At 46.3% G+C, this 14,458-nt stretch overlaps 1 protein-coding gene across 5 annotated transcripts in view; it reads right to left on the bottom strand.

Annotated features, from left to right (window-relative positions):
• The window catches only part of ATP2B1 (ATPase plasma membrane Ca2+ transporting 1), a 101,770-nt gene extending 87,546 nt beyond the window's left edge, over positions 1-14,224 (bottom strand). For 2 of the 5 annotated variants that reach the window (XM_061639591.1, XM_061639589.1), the window contains exon 1: positions 14,038-14,224. The gene's annotated coding sequence lies outside the window, so the exon portion shown is untranslated. Of the gene's footprint in view, positions 1-13,107; positions 13,386-13,601; positions 13,747-14,037 lie in introns of those variants that run through there. The other 3 variants (XM_061639586.1, XM_061639587.1, XM_061639588.1) reach the window with 3 other exon arrangements.
• Positions 14,225-14,458: the final 234 nt, after the last annotated feature.

Below are 14,458 nucleotides of genomic sequence, written 5' to 3'. Positions count from 1 at the left end.
CAAGAACATCACTGAGAAAGTTTCTCCCTCAGAACAGTGTCTGAATCAGAAAAACTAATGTTGATAACAGCTGTGTGTACTGTTGACCAAAGGGCCAGTTTAGGCTTTATGGTCACCTGAATAAGTTTAAGCACCTTTCACGTCAATAGAGAACTAATCCTATCACCAGCCCTGAGACAGTACTACAAAATCCAGTGTAGTTTGTGCCTTCCTACAAACTTCTCAACCATCTCAAATTTAAAAGATTCAAGGCCACATAGCTATCAGAGTCCATCTATTTTCAACATACTCTTAATAAAGTAGCATTTTCCTTAGGGAAAGCATCTACTAATGGTACATGTAAACATGTCACCAAAGTGATGCAGATTGTGGAGCACTGTCAAGTTAGAAAGAGATACTATCAATTAGTTGAAACCTGCCATGTACTCTATTATACATCTACTATAGTGCTCCTGAACCTCTCTACTTATGAAAACAAACCTCAGTGCACAACAGATAATTTACACACTTTGCCAACAGATTTGTTTCACAAATTTCCCTGCTAAGTTCTGAAAGTTATTTACAAAACACAGCTACAAATACATGTTGCCTTCCAGGTCTGCACATCATATTAAACTATAGTTAAAATAAACTATGGTTTAATGTGAACGAGAAGCATGCTAGTATATGCTACTGAAATCATGGGTGCTTCATTCCTACACCACTCTTGCAATACCAAGGAGTAAACAAGCAAAAATCTGGCTTGTTGTTGCATGCGACTCTGGGCTCATGATTAGTTTTCCCCAAGTAACAAATCTTGGCTAATGTTCATAGGTTGTCTGGAGAGACACAAACCACAACTCTGGTTCACACAAAACAACCCAGTCAATGCTTTGTTTCCTCTCTGCTACAGTAGTAGCTGGCTTAGGGCAAGAGCAAGGCATTCACCATTTCAGCAGCATGCGTCAGCACAGTACTTGGTTGACATTAAGCCATTGTTTAGTTTAATTAGAGTTTAATGTGATGTGACAACCAGGCCATTGAGAAAGTATTTTAATAGGGAATTGCTAAGCCTGAAAATGACAGATGCTGTTGGAGATCACTGATTCATAGGGTCGCCATAAGTCGTAGTTGACTTGAAGGCACATAACAACAACAAACCTGAAAAGGTGCTTAATGCATTCTTATTAAGTGTAATGAAATAGGTGGACAGATCACGGTTCTACCCACTCCTCTCCCAAAGATCCCTTTTGGCTCCACCACCCATGAACTGGACAGACCTAATGGAAAGCAGAGGTATTTCTTTGTGTTGGGCTTTTGCAGAAGGCAGTAAAAAGGTGCTTATGCCTTCTTTAACAGTCCAACATGGTGGTACATAAAAGGTCTCTCACTTTCCCCAAGCCTCTGTCCAATGCACTGGCTTGTTGATATACTGAAGCAAAAAATCAGGCAGTATGAATCAGGAGGACCTCAAAGACTAGAGAAAATGGGAAGCAGCAGGATCAATAGCTATTAACTGGCCACAAATGGAGAGTTGGGTGATCAGAGAAGACTTTTAAGTGTATATGTATACATATATATACTCACACACCCCATGTCCCGCTCTGCTCGCCCGCGCACAACCTGCACTGGCAGGGCGTAGTTACAGGTAGGGGGTGATGCCGCAGCTGCCATATTAGAGAGGGGCAGCAGCTGCGCGTTGCATATGTGTGCGCATGACGCACTATGTGAAGGGGTGGAGTGCCGGGGCCTATTTAAGCCTGCTCCGCCCCTTCTATCCTCCTCTTGGCACGCGACGGCTGGACAGAGGAGGACGGAGCGGCATTCACAGGAGCAGTGGCCTTTTTATGCACCACATGTGGAAGGCGCCATGTTGTCAGCCGCCGTGGGAATTCGTGCATTTAGTGGTGGCACATCCTGGGCCTTTGGACCATCCAAGGGCTTGGGGCAGGCTGGGATTAGGCCCCCCTTAACAGGTGGAGGCTGGGGGGTGCAGTCAACATTTGTGGAGGCAGCCTTTGCACGGGGCATTGCATTTGGTATATAGGCCTTTGGGCCTTTTAAGCCACCCCCCTCCCTATGCCCAGGGCAGATTGTAGGAGAGGAGGCGACGCAGACTGTGAGGCGTCCTTCCCTGGCTCTCCCTGTCAGGTTCCTACCTGCTCGTGGTTACTGCCTGTCACTAGGCACCACCAGGGACTCCACCAGTCCGGACCGCTCTCTCTTATGGTTTCTCTCCCCGCTCTAGCACAGATCTCAACAGATCCCCCTGCTAGGCAACCACCAGTAACGTCCCAATACTAGTATTTCCAGAGACTCTGAATACTGGTATTGTTATTCTCTTCACCGCTGCCACCATTTGTTACAGTTCCCCTTCAGCCTTGGTCATTACCTTACCCTCCCTTCTGGTCTGTGAAACCCCAGCCAAGGATCAGGCCTTTGGTAAACCAAATTAAGTATTTATTACAGATAACAAAGCTAACAAGATTAACAAGATTTCTTCTTAAGGCACATAAGCATATGGTTTTACTCAATACTAATCCGAACTCCACCTCCCTCCTGGCAAACAACTCTCTAAACCCCACCAAGCAACCCACTCAGTTCTCTTCTCCCCCGATTCCACTCTCACTCTTCCTTTTATACGTTCAGCCATTTTAAACACTCAGCCAATCATCTAGCATTCTACTGCCCATTCACTCCCCCTCTTTCACTCCAATTACCATGTATCTTCTAAACAACTAACACTTACCATATATACATTAATATAGGAACATCACACAGACCTTTCAATTCCCTCCCCCCATACACCTGGGATAGGTTTTGGGCCTTTTAAGAAACCCCTCCCTTACACCCAGGCCAGATTGGAGAGGAGGCTGCACAGGCCTTTCGAGCTTTTCAACGCAGGCCCTATTTTCCACTTTGGTCACAGAGGCTGGGTGTGAGTTCATCCTGGGTAGGGTGCACAGGATGGGGTAGGGCTGTGGGTTAGACCCTGGCAGGCTTTAATTGGCATTGTGCAGGGCTCTGTGGTTAGGCTTATGGCCTGTTGCTAGGCCCAGGCCTATATTAGGTTTGAGGTACTTTATTCTATTATTTTTATTACATGGTGGCTGCATGGTGGGGTGCAGAGCTCTTTGGTTAGGCTTACAACTTCTTGCTAGGCCCAGGCATATATTAGGTTGAGGTAATTCATTCTATGATGATGATGATGATGATGATGTGGCCTTATTGTGGGGCGCAGGGCTCTAATTCATTCTATTACCATTATATTACATTGTGGTCTTTTTGAGGGGCCTGGTGAGCCTTTCATATTTGGATAATAATGGTGTGCAGAGATAACAGGGTTTGCTAGAAAATGTCTAAATCACCTTATCTTAAGTGACAGTGATGCTTTTCCATTCCACGTGTCAATTTCACGTTACTTGTTAACTCTGAAACCGAAGATGCATTTATTTGAATTTGGTCTCACATCAAAAACAAAGCATACGGCATTTTTATATTTAAACAAAAACATGCAAACTTCTGCAGCGAATAGAAGACCTAACGGATGATAATGTGGCTTAATTGGAGGATAGGAATAAAAAGGAAAGCCAGATTTACTTAATAGGCTCTTACCCTTATTTGACAGAATCTTAGACTCTTATTGAAACAGAGGCTGCCTTGAGAGAAGTGGGCCTTCTTCGCCGCCCTCACCGCCACACAGTAGGCATGGTTATGATGTTTTATTCATGCCTGATCAGCCTCACAGCACGTCTTTCATCACTTGCGCTCTAGCCGTTGTCCAGCCTGTTTCATTGCCCTTAGCTCACTGGTCTACCAAGGTGCAAGCAGGGCTCCACAGTGCCCGAGAGGATGCTTGAGGGCAACCGTGTCGAGAGCCCAACATGCCTCGCTGTTCCACAGCGTGACAAGGGCTTCAACAGGGTCACCTGCTCTATCTACTGGGAACTCCCCCTATTTCTCGCATGGAGCTCTTCAGCTCTTTCTTGGAGGGGGCAGTCAAGAGACAAGTGGGCTCAGAAGCAGTGGGGCACTATCTGTATGATTTGCTGTTCATATGTAGGGCAGATTTTGGGGTGCATGTTAGCACCTGATGTCACAGTTTATAGCCTGGCTATGTAACTGGGGGTTCCCTTGGCAGCTGGGAAAATGGAGGATCCTGCCCCAGTGTTAACCTTCCTGGGTATCAAGATTGACTCTGGCGCCCAGGGCTGCAAGCTGCCCAGGGCAAAGCCTGAATTGTTGCAGATTAAGATCCAGGAGTTTTCAGGGGCCAGGAAAATTTTCCTTTCTGCCCTCCAGGTGTTGGGGGTCTTTTAAGGCAGGTTTATGATGCTATGACAGCGCTTTCACAGCCTTACCACAGGTTCAGGGTTATGGCTACCTTATGCGCCAACCTGGCTGTGTGGCCCTCTTTCCTGCGGGGCTTCAATGGTGTTTCATTTTGGAGGGTGGACCGACTCTGGGAGGTAAAATTGCAAGTCCATTTGGATGCTTCGGGGCATTTGGTTTTGGGGGTTGTCTTTGGGACTTCGGGGTGCAATGGTTGCTGACTTCAGGCCTGGTTTCAGGAGAGATTAACTAGGGATTTCACCTTTCATTAACTCTTTCCCAGTGTGGTCGAGGTTGACTTGTAGGCAGAAAGGCTTTGAAACTCTCCTGTCCATTTTTGGTGTGATAACATGGCCGTAGGCCAGGTTCGTAACTCCCTTACATCTAGGAACACTAGGGTTAGGGCCCTTGTCTGTTCCTTTGTTCTCTAGTGCCTGTTTTAATGTTCTCTTTTGAGGCATGGTATGTGCAGGGTATTGACAATAGTGTCATTGATGTACTGTCATGGAATCAGTTGGAGAGGTTTCGGCAGTGCTGTGCAAACCGCACATTGGGAGATCGGGGAGCGGAGAGGACCGTAAGTCTATCTGTTGCCCCAGCATGCTCACCAGCTATCAGAATGCAGGAAGGGATTCCCAGGAGTTCAGGGCCAGCAGGGGCTATGCGAAGGTGTGGCCTATTCCTGTGAATTGCGTGCTGGAATTCCTCATGGATGATAGGAGTAAAAGCCTATCTGTATGTGCGCTACGAGGTAGGCTGGTGGGGCTGTCCTTTAAGGCCAAGGCAGGGGGTTTTCAGGATCATTCGGACAACTTTATTATGTCATGTGCTGGCCGGCTGGGCAACACCCACATACCCCGGATCCTCATCCCCTTTTTCACCTGACCTGCTACTGGGATTGTTAGTCAGGGGGTGCCCTGTGGTCATCACCCTTCGAAGCTTAGCAGTTGCATGCAGCAGTTCCCACACTAATTTTGGAGCCTTCTGGATTGGGGAGGGGGTTGCTGGGTCCAGGTCAAGCTCTTCCCTATGAGCCTTCCTGTGGTCCGGTTAGTTTTGAGGCAGACCAGTGGTGCAAGGGTGGCACCATCATTTTATCCTGCCCCAAGACTGGACGCCTGCTCTGTGAGGGTGTTACAGTGGATACCTGAGGCTCCAGGCCTGGTTGTCTGTTATTCATGAGGAGAGATCTCCCCTCACAAAGTTTTGGTTTAGCACCACAAGCCCTGAGAGCAGACCCCATAGGGGTTTGGGACATGCTCCTCCAGAATTTGAGTTGCCTACCCGGCACAGTCTATCTTGGGTTTTTTGTAAACGTAGGTGCAGGCCATTGGATGGTGGAAGTATAGGAAACATTCACCTCTGGGGCGAGCCTGGAGGTCCAGGACCCAACTGTTCACAATTGTTTCTGTTTTTGGCAGATTGCTGGATGGGGACAGAATGGATGCACAGCTTACTCTGCAGCCATGGCATGATCTTATGTGCTGGCCTTGGGGCCGCAAACCCATGTTGGTTCGCAGCTGGGCCTCAGACGGTGGGCTACAGTTCAGTGGCTGGGTCGACAGAGTATGTGCTGAGACGGGCTCCTACCCATGTTGTTCCAGCAAGGTTTGGTGAGGATAGTTCTGCATGTGGTGGTCATTCACCTGGGTTGGAATGACCTCGGTTACTTAAGGGCAAGGCCCTCAGTTTGCAGGCATGTGAGGAAATGCAGTTTGTGAGGCAACTATGGCCTCTGTTCGTCTGATCTCGTCAGACATACTCCTTCACAGGAGATGGCATTGCTTGGGGGACCTAGGGGTAGCGATAGGACACACAAGAGGGTCAACCAGCAGCTTTGGTTGGACCTTTTGGCACATGGGGGGTTGGCTTTGCATCACCCTGATATAAGACACATGTGGGTTAAACTTTACAGGGTTGATGGAGTTCATCTGATGGATGCAGGGAACACCATCGTCCAGATAACCTGCAGAGGTATCTGCGAGACGGTGTTCTCAGCAGTGGGGTGAAGGGGGACTAAATAGAGATTTGTCCCCCTTTTGTGGTGGCAAGGTGCAGGAAGGGAAGTAGGTAAGGACAGCTAGGTGGCTCCCTTAGAGGTGATTGGTGGTTCCAGAGGCCTGTCTGTCAGGGCTTTATGGCCCGAGGGCAGGATATGGGCTGCTTTTGGGGCCAACTTACCTCATCCACCCAGAGTTGTACAGCCCCGGGGGGTGACGTGGGAAGGCCCCCTGCTCACCTACAGGGTGTGGCCGGGGTAACGGGTAAGCAGAAGGACTTGCCCTTGCCCCAGCAGGGGCTGGTCGCCCGAGAGCCGTATGGCAAGCTGCTTGCTTACAGACAGTTCCCACACTTAGGTTTCCCCTCTGCAGGTCACTTTAAGGGGTTTTGTTATAGTTTTAATAAAGTGGCCCTTTGTTCAACCCAAACTGCTGCGTCTGTGTCTGATTTCGCCCCTCGGCTGCAACAGTTTCAAACCAATTCCAAGCCAAAAAAATCACTATTGGCAAGACTGCCATAACTGAGAAATTTTAATATGAGTAAAATTTAATATTCTTGTCTGATACATTAATTTAGACCCACAGGTCCCAAGAAGGGTCCACTCTCAAGAGGGGCAGGGGACATGTTTCTGGGGCAAAACCTGCTTCTCACTCCTTGAATATTGACAGCCCAGTGTTGCCAAGGAGATTCTAAAACCTATTGTATGCAGTCTTATTTGTTAGCCAGGCTGCAGAGTCATCATAACCCACTATAGTTATGCTGTGGTTACTAGTTCTCTAAGCTCAGGAATGTAATTACAGTTAGTACCATCTTTTCAATTCTGTTTCAGCCAACTAGGTTAACTATATGGTATAGATTCCCTTACTGTGTGAATTACTGGGAGAATGAAAGCCCTGTGACTATGAGAGCTCCAGAAAGAGAAGAAGTTGTGATAGGCAAAAAGAGGGTACAAAGAAAAAGAACAGTACAAGAAAACAGGGCAAATTGATGCAGTACATAGATCTGCTGCATCAGGAAAGTAGGGTTGCTAGCTTTTCAACTGCTCAGTGTAGCAGATATTAGTAGGTGTCATTGTTTATATGTATATTGTAAACAGATTCAGTTTACTGGATACTGCAGAAGACGCTGTGGTTCCAAGCTAAAAAACAGACCAGCATGGGTTTTCTGATCAGCTGGCAACCCTAGAAAAGAGATTCTTAAATATGTGGCCATATTTAAGAAGAAGCCAATGGAGGTGCTGAGATACCTATTTTTCCTTTCTTGTACATCTGCATCCCAATTTGTAACTGAAGATTTTAGAGAAACATTAAGGAATGGAAAGAAAAGAGAATATGTTACCAGATGTTGGTCCAGATAAACTTTGTGGTGGGGGAAGAGAAAGAAGAAAACTAAAAGCAGGCGCAGGAAAACCTGCTGAGATGGAAACAGGAGTATGCCACAGAGTGCAAATTAAAAAAAAGAGGGATAAAAAGTGGAGGTGCAGAGGCCCTAAGGGGAGAGGAAGCATGATGAGGTGGCAAGAGACTGGTGATGAGAGAAGAATGTATATGATACATTGTTGGGAGAGGGAAAGTTAATAGAAAAGAGTGCAGATAGACTGGTGACAGGCAGTTTTACTGGTTAATAAAATGAAAATGGCCTCCAGCAATTTGGATTGTCCCCTCCTACTCTGAAGCATTAGATATATCACAATTGGAGACAAGGAAATTTATGAGGTCTCCTGGGGACAGATGTATGATCTGAAGTTTCCTGGATATTTTTCCCATGGTTATGGTAATGTATCTGAACATCTACTTAAACATTTGACCACAAGTTTGGAGATGGACATTTACCCCAAATATGAGTAGCTAGTATAGTCATGCAATTTGCCACTCACCTACTTATGGAAAACTGTGCTGCTCTCGCTGTGAAGAAATACTCCTGGTACTTTAAATCTTGGAGTAAAAATGAGGATGTGTACAGCCACTCACAGAATATCTTTTCTATATCTAGAAATGTAACTATGGCAGGGGCAGCAACAATACAGAAGAAGTGGGGCAACATGAGGTACAAGGAACAAGAAAAGACAAGATGTAGGTGAGAGAAAGACAGAGGAGGAAGAACCCTGTTAAGTGAAGGAGGGAGTTGATAAGTACTGCTTCCAAACTTAAAATATGCAGTTAGAAACCCTGAAGGTATTTGAATTTCTACTGCAGAGGCTGTCAACTTCTGCTTTTCAATTTTCATGGTTTATCTAAGATTATATTTCACAATATCAGGGTCAGGAAAGAACAGGCCAAATGTTAACATAACTAGGTACCAAATGTATGCCCATTAGCAAGACCTTGTACTATTTCCAAAATATACTCAGGCTGCAACCAAGAAACGGAGATCCTTAAATGTGCATTTACACCAAGAATGCCTCTGTGTAATTTTAATTTAGTTCAGAAAGGCTCCTGTAAGAGTGCAGAGCATATAACTTTAGAGATTATGATGGCACCTGGGAAGGAAACTATGTATGTCACAATGATGTTTAAAGCTTTACAGGTCACGCCCAGGTTCTTAAGCTGTGCAAGTTCTGGAGAACTGATGTAGGATATAGGCAATTCTGCTGTATCCTGAAACAGCAGTAGCCTCTGAAGTGTCTAGGTAGTCCATGAATGCAGGACCTTACACAGAAGTCACGTCCTGAGGCTGCGATCGGATCTGAATCAGGTAACACAGCCTTGCCATTGGACAGAGTTAACAGCACCCATAACCACCATCACAATCTTATATCCTAAAGGCACCTCAAAGCCTACGTAAGATGTTTGAACCATTTTTCTGGCCTACCTGCCAGCTGTTATTACTGTGATCCTGTCTGGATTCAACTTCCCGTACCTTGCTAGCATGCAAAATGCTAGAGCCACAGCTTTTTTACGCGTTACACACAACCTGATGGTCCTTAGTACTAGGTAAGCTGCTTCCCTCTCCTAGAGAGTGACTACCCAACAGTGCAACTCTATGAATTTACTCAGAAGTAATTTACATTGGATTCAATAGTCCTTACTCTCAAGTAATCATGCAGCCCAATTTACTATTCTTTTGTTTTTCAAAGAATGCTTACCCAGGTCCAAATATATACGATTATCAAGTACTTTCTACTACTATCACCAGTTGCGTAGACTCCTGTTCTCAAAGTATAATTGAACTATTTCCCTTAGCATATAGTATCTATAAATTTTCAGGATTATTCTTCATTACAACCTGCAAAATACATAAAATAATCAATTTTATATCCCACTAAAAGATAAGGAACAAAACTTATTTGTTTGAAAACAATGTTCTGAACTAGAAGTGAGAAAATACATGTCTTATTGGTAAGCAAACTGAACCAGTTAGTAAACATGCATTTTCATATGGTCAGGGCTGTTTTGGTACTTAGCCACCTGAAATTAAGTTATATAGGCATCAAGGTATCCAGTTACCAGCAACTAACCAAGAAGCCATATTGTTGCCTGTCTTTTTTACAAACCAGATCTTGGGATAGTTGGAAAATGCCAACCTTGTATATAATAAATATGAAGAACATACATCTTCATGAGTCAATTTTGCTGGTTTTCATAATCTTACAAGATTTACCATCAGCCACTGAACTGAAAAGAACATTTTTACTCTACCAGGCCTTCTTTCTGGTGCACATAATACTTTCAAGATGCACTTTTCCCACCTACACACTAAAGTTAGTCTAGAAAGTGTTATCCTTCCCCATCTCTTCATGCAAAGATTAATGATAGTATGAGTAAAGCAGTTCAAATGGAATATTGCTGAAGAAAATGGATAAATCTAGAGCAATTCTGAACACAGTTCAATTCATTTTCAACAGCTCTGTTTTTTATGTCATGTCAGAGGCCATTTCAAAATGAGCCATAATACTCAAGTTCATCAGTAAAAGATTTAGAAATCAGGTTGCTAGAACCATTTTAGAACAGTTCACCTAAATTAATTTATATTTATAACCAAATGATTGCTTGCTAGTACTGAATGTGGCAATCCACAAGGATGGGATTTCAGTGTAATCATTTGTGAAATGTGGCCTTTACTATGAAACGAACTACAGAAACAATTACTCTCTCTTTCCTTGGTACTGCTACCCTCTGCCTCAATTTTAATAGGAATACAGTTTGCAAGGCAACATACACTTTACTACAACTATTTATTATTTTCATTATGTATTTGCTACCCCATAAGTACTGCCCAGAAATAATCACTATATAGACCAGAGGTATAAGTCCCAGACAGTCTGTGTGCTATAATTAAAACACACCATACAACTTATTTAACTCTGGGTTTTAAACTGACATTTGTTGAGAGACAGTGGGGTCATGCTAACCAGAAACAGTCACAGGGTTTCATGAAGTAAATATTTCAAAGGAACCTAGGAAGTTGCCTTATACCACCAAGTCACAGCACTGGTCCATCTAGCTTGGTCAGCTTCAGACAAGAAATATCCCATTAAGCCATTTCATAACATTTAATCAACTCTGCTTTTAGGAAAAAGTAGAATTGTTAGTAATGTAATATTAGAAGGGACTCTGCTAATCAAGAATGTGAAATGTTCTCTTACAGTATTCAGAGCATTAGTACATGTTGCCACCCTTCACCATACTTCGTAAGCAGCCATCTAGACGATAGATTTTATATCACTGCATCAACCCACACAAGAAACAGTGTTAATATATCAACTCCTAATTCAGAAACAATTTCATCTTTTATTTCAACCCCTTTTTTCCTATTTGCAGACAGCATTTACTATGACATAAGTACAGTCACTACCAATCTGATGATCATGCAGGCTTCCACAATTACTGACCACCTGAAAGTAGTTCTAAATATTTAACACTCATAACGTATTGAACGGTTATGTGACTATTGCTTCTTACTTTTACCTTTTTTTACTTTAAGAAAGAAATTAAACATTATAAGTCAGTTTTCAACCATTTTTAAGATCAATTGCCAATGTCCTTTTTGGCCAAGACACTAATTGCTGTAAGGGCTGCAGATATTAAGTATCTAATGTTCCTATAGTATCTCTTGGACCGATATAAATTCAACATAGTGATGCTAAAGACCTACATTGGGTCCCTTGACACATCTGGCTTAGTTCTCATTGCCACAGAAACTTTATGTGATAGTGTACATATAGAATTTGATAGTGTCACATCAACCACCACCTTCTATGGCTGCCTTTCCTAATGTGTTGCCCTCTGGTTGTGATTGGACTACATCTCCTATCAGCCCCAGCCAGCATAGGCAAGTGGTCAGGGTGATGCAAGCTGTAGTCCAACAGCATCTAAATGGCACATTGAGGAAGGCTGTTCTAATATTTTACATTTCTTTTTCTCAGTAATTGTTACATAGCATTATTAACTATACTCCAGATTATTGGGGAGCAGGGAGTAGAAGGCGGGCTGAGTCTACAACAGAGGCATGCCTAAGGTCAACAAACAAGTTCAAGGCAGAGGTGAGTTTTCCACTAGGGGCTTGTAGGCTTCTATTCTCAGCCGCTATGCTACACCAGCTCTTAAATGGATGAGCTACCTAATCTTTATTTACAATGAAAAAAGGAAAACATACTACTCTGGAAACCAGCAAATAACTTGTTGCCTTCATATATTTCCATTCACAGAACATGAACAAAGCAGCTTATTTATCTGAAATGTCTTGGGGGGGGGGGAGAGAGAAGTGTAGCACAAGAAAAAATAGCACTAGTCAAAGTTCCTTACAACAGAATTTAATCAAATACACAGGCCTTGTTTTAATCAAACTGGATCTTTGTCAACATAGCCCTCTATGTAACATTAGGAGGGGTTACAGTACATACTGGCAACATCAAGATCAGATACACCCAACTTTTTAGTTACCAGGTATGTTGATCACAAAAGTTTCTCCTCCAATTATCTCCAGACGTTTACATCCAAGAAATAAATGTGACAGCATAAAAAAGGACAGTCCGGACTGGTGGAGTCCCTGGTGGTGCCTAGTGAAAGGTAGTAGCCACAAGCAGGTAGGAACCTGACAGGGAGAGCCAGGGAAGGGCGTCACATTGATCACAAAAGTTTCTCCTCCAATTATCTCCAGACGTTTACATCCAAGAAATAAATGTGACAGCTGTCTGAGAGATGAATGTGAAGATACTCTCAGTCACCAATCTTAGTTCCCTTTGTGTATGGCAAACCAGGCAGCACTTTCTTTCTATGAAGTACAAGTAGCAATCTTCCTCCTCCATCCCACTCCTCTCCACACCACTAGTACCATGAAGGCTTCCTCGTGAACTCACATGGTGCAACATCCAAAGGTTAGGCATACCACTTGTCAAAGATGACAGGGTCATGTAAACTTGCCACCTTTCTCAAACAAAAACGCATGCCACTCAGGCTGTTTTGATCAGCCTCACTGGCCCATGCTGCATTTAAGAACGCTTCCGCAATTCCTTTATCAGAGTTCATAACTGAAACATAAACTAAGCTATTAATAAATCACATTAATACTGTGATAAACCAGAGAAAGGTTCCTGCAGGAGAGAAGCCTGACAATGCTATCCCCGACTGCAGGAAAGAGTCGTGCAAGAGACAAATGGGGCTTGCAGGTAGTAAGACCCTCAGAACCCAGCCTCCAGGTCCCAGCTCTCCCTCAATGGAGAAAGGCTGGCCGCCTGCCTCTCCGCAGGGCAAGTAATAAAAGCCCAAGGCTGCTGGGGATGATAATACCGTGCATTGGCGGCAATCTAATCCCGGCTACTTAACTCGGCAGCGCGAACCGGAGACCAAGAAGCACCTTAATCTAACGGGCGTCCGGCGGCCCATTCTAAGAGGAACAGCACGTTGGCGGGCGGAGAAATAAATGTAGACCGAGACATGAAAAGCGCTCAGGAGCGGACTCTTTCCCTGCCCAGGTACCAGCGGGGAGACCGGGAGGGGAGTTGGGCAGCTGGAGTTGGCTGGCAGCGTTCCCCCGGGCTGCCCTCAAGGTCACACTGCGCCTCGCTTCCAGGCGGCCGGCGTGGGTTCCCCGTGGCCCACCAAGGGGAAGAAGGAGAGAACGCAGGCAGGCCCCACAGCGCCGTCCAGGTCTCATCACCCCTCCACCTGCGCCGCCGCCGGCACCTCCTCCTCCTTCCGGCTCGCTAATCCCCCAACCCGCCTGGCCTGTACTGCTCAGTTGAGCCCCACCACCTGCACATCCGGAGGCGCCCAGTCCTACGCCCTCACAGCGTCCTCCCCTTTGCCTTTCTCGGCCACACACCGGCTACCCACCATTTCCCCTCTTACCTCAGCCGCCACCGCCAAGCCCCCCACGCGGCAAGCGCCGCCGCCACTGCCTGCCTGCTGTTGCTGCTGCACAGGGTCCCCCCCACCCCGCCCCAGAGCGCGGGAGCCCAAGCCGCCGCCGAGCCCGCCTGCGAACGGGGAGGGGAGAAGAGGTGGCGGCGGCACCAGCGAGGGGAGGGAGCCAGGCTCCCTGCCCCGCCCTCCGCAGTAGCTCCCCAGCAGCAGCACCTCGCCCTCGATAGTCCGTGGCAGGCAGGCGCGCAAGCAGCTTTCTGCTCCCTCCTCGGATGAACACGCCGCAGAAGCAGCCGGTTCTTTCGTCGCCTCCCAGCCACAATAGGCGGGGAGCGAGCATGGTTCTTCCTTTCTCCAGCCCCCCCCTCCCCTCACCAGCCCCCCCCTCCCCTCACCAGCCCCGCAAGGGTTGCTCACTTACAAGTTCGCTCAGCCGCTTCTCTTCAAGCAAACCCTCCCCAACACGGCAGCAGCTGCTAGGTTCCGAACCGACCCCCCCCCCGTCTCCGTCACGTGATGGGGTCTCGCTCGGGGTGGAGGAAGAGGAGGGGGTCTGAAGGCGCGGCGCCTTCATGGGTGAGGGGGGGCGGGTGGGTGAGAGAAGGGGCGGAGCCATCGATTGGGACTGGTGCCCGAAGGGGCGGTGCGTGTCGCTTTCCCCGCCTCCCCGTCCTCCTCCTATTCGTTGGCATTGCCTGACGTGTTTGTTTCCATGACGTATGGGGGTCGGGCTGAGGCGTTTGATGAGGCCGGGCGGGCTCCGGGTCGTTGACTTTGCCACGAGCGATTCTCTAGGGAGGGGGCGAGAGGCGGTGGGTAAGGCGATGTTGCCCCTCCTCCAC

This window comes from Rhineura floridana, chromosome 8, assembly GCF_030035675.1.
Source record: "Rhineura floridana isolate rRhiFlo1 chromosome 8, rRhiFlo1.hap2, whole genome shotgun sequence".
In the NCBI taxonomy this organism is placed as follows: domain Eukaryota; kingdom Metazoa; phylum Chordata; class Lepidosauria; order Squamata; family Rhineuridae; genus Rhineura; species Rhineura floridana.
This window is presented reverse-complemented; position numbering and strand designations above follow the sequence as displayed.